Here is a 7238-nt window from a genome sequence, read left to right on the forward strand (position 1 = left end):
CGGTGCCTGCTCGCCGCGACGTCGCGGCTGGCGGCAGCGCTTACCTGAGGAGCAGCCCACCTGGAGCTGTCCGCTGACGACCTGGACCTGCTACCAAGGCCCCTGGTGCTGGGCCACCTTCCTTCCCGAGCCCCCCGCCACGCCCAGTTCGGGCCGCCCCACGCACCACCTCACTGGCGATCAAGTGACCACCGCAAATGATCTCTCCAAGTCCGTAGGGCAGCTTTAACAACTATGGGGGGCGGGGAGTATGTATAATAAAGTTTGGAAAAGATTAGTAACAGAACATTACACAGACATCATCAGATCGGATAATTTCCGTGTTTGAAACTCTCTTTAATAGCGCCTCTTCACACCGAGAAATCCCAACTCCTTCCCAGGATGCGAACGCACTGGGTAAAGGGACCCCCGCCTTTCATCCCCAGTAAGACGATGCTGCAGTTATTCGGCTCGGCTTTCAATTCCAACCAGCCAAGGGCTTTTTTCCTGACTTGGAGCCTCCGTTTTTGGTTCCCTTGGCCCGGAACCCTCTCCACCCTCCCCTCAGGCCCCACCCCACACCCCGCTGCTTCTTTTTACATCTCAACGGAAGACATGGCGAAAAGGCCCTTCCTGGACCACCGATCTGTGGTGGGGCACCAGTTATTCTCTTGCAGTAGTGCCTTGGTAGCCCTTCGCCCAGACTGTACTTTGTTAACTATACTTACTGTGTGTGTCCCCCTCCCCACTAGAACGTAAGCTTTATAAGGAAACGAAGTCCTGCACATTGTCAGGCAAACAGTAGGTCCTTAATAAATATTTGTTGTCTTAATGAAACATACTATTTTATTCCAGCTGAGGAATGAGTCATGGTTTTTCTCTATGTCCCTAAGCATCAGTAATGTGGTTTAGACTTTCTTTTTAACAAAAACAAATTTAAAGAAAACAAAAAAGAGAAATAGCCTATCTTCAGTTCTCCCTACTCACTGTGGGACTCTGGATTCGTCCCTTGATCTCTTTGGGCTTCAATTTCCTCATCTGAATACCTGAGAGAACAGCATGTATCTTACACAGTTGTAACCTTAGGGAATACACACAAGGCACAGAGAAAACCCTACCTAAATATTAGTAAATAACAACAGCATTTACTATAGTTCCATTTCAAAGGCTTATTAGATTTGCCTGCCATGTAATAAACGCTTAATAAGTGATAGAACTCAAAATCACATCTGACTCCAATTCTGCCTCATTTTCTTCTTTACCCCCACGACTGAAAATGCCCTCCCGAATTTTAGAATTTCAAATTAAATGTCACCAGATGAAACACTGCTTCTTAAAAGTCATTTTTAATCCAAATCTTGGTAGCAGCATCTGACAGGGTAAATATCAACTTTTGTGCAAGGGTCTATCATATCCTCAACCCTCCGATTCTGGAACCGGTTCCCTAAATGAATGCATCTTCAGCTTCATTCAAGACAGACGTGGTGATAGTAACGAATCCTTGAGATGGGGTAGTCTTTTTTGATACTGATGGAAAAGGATTTTAGACTCTGATTCAGTCCAACTCAATAAATGTCAATGATGCCTTCCTATCTACTTCTGCTATCCAGGAAGCCACCTCTTTAGAGTGAATCCACTTGAGTCTCATGAATTATATCAGGAGGTGGGAAGACAAAAAGGTTTGAGAAACTCTGCCAAAGGCAAAGCTGTATGAGGTTCTTCCCTGACTACACGTACACCTAATTTTTTGATAATTAATTCTCAATTGAGTCTGCTCTTAGGGCACAGAGGGGGCATTTTGGGTATCTTGTTAACTGCCATTTCCCCAGTACCTAGAACAGTGCCAGTGCCTGACATGTAGCAGCATTCTGTAAAGAGTTGGTGAACTGATGGATTGACAGATGACTAAATGAATGGCTTCAAGACTGGGACTCAGGTACAGGTTAAAAATCTATCCTCCTATCCCTGAGAGCACTGGTTGTTCTCAGAAGAAACAACTATACAAACAGTACAAAATCTCAGGTGCAGAGAAAATCAGCGCCCTCAGAAAGCTGAGCCTCCTCAGCAGCCACCAAATACCCAATGTGAAACTTCTCAATGATATAAAAAGTACAAACTGGAAAAAAAAGGCAATAAACTAAACTTTAAATTAGTACATTGGACAGCAACATTTAAACCTTTTGCTCTTCAAAATGAAAAGTCAAGCCACAGACTAGGAGAAAATATATGTAAAACATATCCAACAAAAGACTTGTATCTAGAATATAGAGCTCTTACAACTTAATAGAAACACCCAATTTTAAAATGGATAAAAGGTGTCAACAGATAATTTAACGAAGAAGATAAAGGGACAGCAAAAAAACACATGAAAAGATATTTAATATGTCATTAGGGAAAGGCATAATACCTAGTGCAGGCGGGAAAGACAGGGTGTCCAGCAGCTGACTTTAACTGCTGGTAAGGGGCCAAGCCCAGCAAGTCAGGCTCAGGAACTCACTGTTTACATGTCTCCCTCCCTGCTGCCACTATTATTCTACTCCACTTAGGTTTTTCACTCCTAGGCTTGTGTTAGATGAGAAACATCACTGGATGAGAAGAGCAACTGGATAGAATCCTCTTACATGGGCCAAGATTAGAGTCAACTTGGCACCTGAGTTCAAATCTCTTCTAGACAATCAATTTCTACAAGGCAGAAAGTTACTTTATACTATAGAAAGATACAATATAAAATGTATGGGGTTTGGGGACAGAGTTAAAATGGAAGGCCCTCTCCTTACTCACTATGATTCTGGGAAAGTCACTCTCTCTGAGAAGAGTACTTATGAAGAGCAGACACTCCCTACCCAGTAGCCCTTATCACCGCTTTTTGCTAGCAGACATGACTAGGTGGTCTAGTCTACATGACTCAGAGGGTACCTCATTAATCTAAGCCAGTCAAAATGGATGATCTTACTTGCTTTGCCAATGACAGAAGATGAACCGTTTCTAGCAGACAAGGGGCCAGATCTGCTGGAGCTTCCAAGGAAATACTTCCTTACCTTGGAAACACTGGGGAAAATTAGTCCCTCTACTGCTAGACACTGTTTCATCAGCATGTCCTTCCTGGAATTACAGTAGTCATATACAGACCATGGGGTGAACTAGCATGAAGATATAAAGCAACAGAGGATGGCAGAGCAAAAAGAGTGCAAGAACCTAATTCTTTGGCATTATCACTGTGTCACTGAATTAATCAACCTTGAAGTCATATTAAACCAGGACTTCTTGTCATGTGAAATAAGTTTTCTTATTTAAGACAACTTTAATCTGGATTCTGTAACAGATACTGTGCAAAACACCTAGCCAAAAACTACCCAAACAAGCCCTTCCTCCTTTTGCAGCTCAATCTCATCAATAGTCCCTAGACTTTTCAAAAAACTTGGCTGGAAGCTCCCCCCTTTTTTTTTTTTTAAATTAGAGAGAGGGTTTCAATCTGTCACCTAGACTGAAGTATAGTGGTGTGGTCATAGCTTACTGTTATCTTGAACTTCTGGGCTCAAGTTATCCTCTTGCCTCAGTCTACCAAGTAGCTGGGACTATAGGTGCATACCACCACACCTGATGCCACTTTTTTTTTGAGTCAGGGTTTCACTCTGTCACCCAGGCTGAAGATAAGCAGTAACATGATCACTGCTCAGCACAGCCTCAAACTCCTGAACTCAAGCGGTCCTCTGGCCTCAGTCTCCCTAGTAGCTGAGACTACAGGCACATGCCACCACATCCAGCTGATTTTTTGTAGAAATGGGGTCTCACTATGTTGACCAGGCTGGTCTTGAACTCCTGGGCTCAAGCAATCCTCCTATCTTGGCCTCTCAAAGTGCTAGGATTACAGACATGAGCCACCTCACTCAGCCACACTTCCTATTTAAAGAAGAATGTTCCCTGTGTTTAGAAGATGAGGAAGAGAGACTGAGAACTTTCTACAAAGGTCCCTTAATTTTATTTTGCCCTAAATAAAACATTGCCAAGAGGATGATGGTGAAGCTGCTGCAAACCAGAGCAAGAGGGCACTATGTTCCTGCACGGTGAGCCACAGAGGCCTAAAAAAACCCCTTAATATGATATCCTGGGGAAAGTTGTGGTGCATAAGTGGAGAACTTCTAAATGCACCTAATCTCCCAGCAAATTTACTTTTTCAGCTCCTCCTTCTTGACACAGTTGCTCTGAAGGAGTGCTTCTACCATGCTCTGTGTACCTTCTAAGCTTGCCAGCTATCCTCAGCCTATCATCAGAGGAATAAATGTCTGGAAAGCTAGAAACAAAAAAGGAGAGCTAATTTTCCACTTCAGCATTACTTTCCATTTCAGCAGTACAGACAGCAACTTGGGACTGGCCCAGAAACAGAAATTCAAACTAGTCTTTTCCTTGAACTATACCCTTTTCCTTTAGCCACCAAACCCTAATTGCCATGAGATTCTGCATCTGCTAAGCCAAGAGATACCCAACAAACATCCAGCCTGAGTCTACTCTTAAGACACCTGCTAGCTGGGCATGGTGGCTCACGCCTGTAATCCCAGCACTTTGGGAGGTGGAGGCGAGAGAATGGCCTGAGTCCATTGGTTCGAGACCAGCCTGGGCAATTTGGCAAGACCTCATCTCTACAATAAATAAGAAAACAAAACAAAAACTAGCTGGGCATGGTGGCGAACACCTTTAGTTCCAGCTACTTGGAAAGCTGAAGCAGAAGGATCACCTGAACTCAGCAGGTCAAGGCTATGGTGGCCGTGAGTGTGCCACTTCACTCCAGCGTGGGCAACAGAGTAAGACTCCAATTCAAAAAAAAAAAAAAGACATCTGCTAGACAAGAATGTGCTACAGCATATTTTGCTAACTGATAGCTTACAGGGTAGTCTGCTCAGCCAACACTGAAAGGGAATGTCCAGGGGTACCAGGGCAAGCCTTCACTCAAAAGCTTGAGCTCCAAGACCAGACAATGCAAGTCCTGGAGTCACAGTCATTTTCTTTTGAGTAGCAACCAACATCCAAACACTGAAGCCTCTACAACATGTCTTTTCTAAAGCTGAAGTTTACAGCAAAATGTTGCTGTAATGTTCATTTTCCTACTCCCCCTGCTAAGCACTTTTATTTCTGCCTCACTCAGGGTCATATATTTATTTTCTATCTCATTTCAACTGGAAAAAAATCTGCTCCATGTTCCAATTTGCTCTCCAAGTTCAACCAACCTCCCTAACTCTTGCTGCTGAAAAGGAGCATGGGGCTGGCTGACTCTCCCAAGACAATCTGGCAGGTGACAGCCATAGGTTAGATCTGCAATTTGAAGTTACAACACTTCACTCCCAGAGGAATGCTAGGCCCACGTATGTATACACTGGCTGCCACTGACAATTTCTCACTGGGACCTCTGCCAGAATCCTTCTCTGAGCCATCCTCCCACAGTGCATAGAAATAAGAATGCTTTAGCAGTACCAGGAAAGAGTAGCAGAACTTACATGCTTTACAATTATACCACCAACTTAAGTTACAAAACCAGAGAGTCTCCAATTTGGGGTGAGGATGGGAAACTATTATAATCTGGTTAAGTTTCCACTTACCTGAAGATTCAGGAATCCTGAATCCATCCCTTGTATTCAGTATCACCTCTTGACCCCTTTCCTCCCACCCTGTACTTATAAACCAGATTATTAGCTCATTTTAATCCTATTCACAAATATTGATCCCTTGGTATATGCTATGGCATTGAGATGACAAAAAATGAATAGAACATAGCTTTGGCTCCTAGGAGTTCATAGTCTCTAAAAAAAGACAAGTCATGAAAATAAATATGGCAAGCTACTAAGTGCTATCCTAGTGCATTAGAACACCATCTATAAAGCTGATTAGGAACAAAATCAGGTTTTTTTATTCTTTTACAATTATCTCCTAGGGACAAAAGGAAGTTGGAGGTATTGCAGTGGTGGTAGTTGTGAACTTCAGCAGTGGTGGTAGTCTTTTTTAAATGGGTTTGTCCAATTATCACTTTCAAGAAATAATGGAGAATGACTTAAGTAAGTCATACACTTATAAAAGCCCAAACAAGATGTGTAGTAGGATGATAAAATGAGCAGGAAAAAAAAATACTCCCTCTCTGCAGAAGTTCTTGTTGGTAATCATCTCTTCACAGATCCTCTCCTACTCTTGATTTTTCTCCCACCCCATTAAGCTAAAAAAAAAATACAAGTGATCTACTACTGATCTGTCACTTCAGGTTTTGCTTCCTCTTCCCATCCTTTAAATTGAGCTTCTTAGGGTTGTACACTATGCTTCTCTCTTTTCTAAGTTACCTTATTCATGTGTATGGCTTTAATTACCATCTGAGCATGATTCCTATATCTGTAACTGCGTTGTATAGTGTTACCTGAATGCCAAACCTGTTTTCATTGGACACCCTACCCTTGTTGCCCCACAAGAACCTCAAAACAGTTTATACAAGCCTTTCTTCACAAAACTCATGGCCTTCCTTCTATAGTCTACCCCCATATCCATCTTGATTACAGTAATGTCCCAATATACTTATGCTCAAGGAGAAATCTGGGAGCTAATCTCTACTCTCTTCTCATCAGCCATTGAGTCCTATTTTTTTTTTTTTTTTGAGTTGGAGTCTCACTCTGTCACCCAGACTGGAGTGCAGTGGCCGCTCCTGGACACCACAAACTTGACCTGCTGGGCTCCAGCAATCCTTCCGCCTCAGCCTTCCAAGTAGCTGGAACCACAGGCATGCCCTACCATGCCTGGCTGATTTTTTTTTTTTTTTTTAATTGTAGAGATGAGGTCTTGCCAAGTTGCCCAGGCGGGTCTCGAACCCAGAACCCACAGGCTCAGGCAATCCACTCAGCCTCCCAAAGCACGGGATTACAGGCTGAGCCACCAAGCCTATTAATTCTATCTCCTAACTCTCAAATCTGCCCTCTCCTCTTTATCTTCATTGCTATGGCCTTTTTTCAGTTCCTCACTATCTTTTTTCTGTACCAGGAGAATCTTAAGCTAATCATATTCCCCAATAAGCCCCTCAAGAAGATAATGTTTTCCTCATTTTGAATTGTACTTGCCTTCTCCCCAACAATACTGCTGGCACAGTGTTCTGCATGTTTGTTGAATGGAATCCCTATGAAGTATTACCACAGAACAAATCATAGTATTTCAACCTAAAACCTATGAGAAATGTAATTAATCCCAAAAGTTTGTTTTGCTGGTAGGAAAAAAAAAAGAGAGAGAGACCGCAC

The sequence above is a fragment of the Carlito syrichta genome, unplaced genomic scaffold (genome assembly GCF_000164805.1).
Source record: "Carlito syrichta isolate Samal-C Ts95f unplaced genomic scaffold, Tarsius_syrichta-2.0.1 Scaffold311852, whole genome shotgun sequence".
In the NCBI taxonomy this organism is placed as follows: Eukaryota; Metazoa; Chordata; class Mammalia; order Primates; family Tarsiidae; genus Carlito; species Carlito syrichta.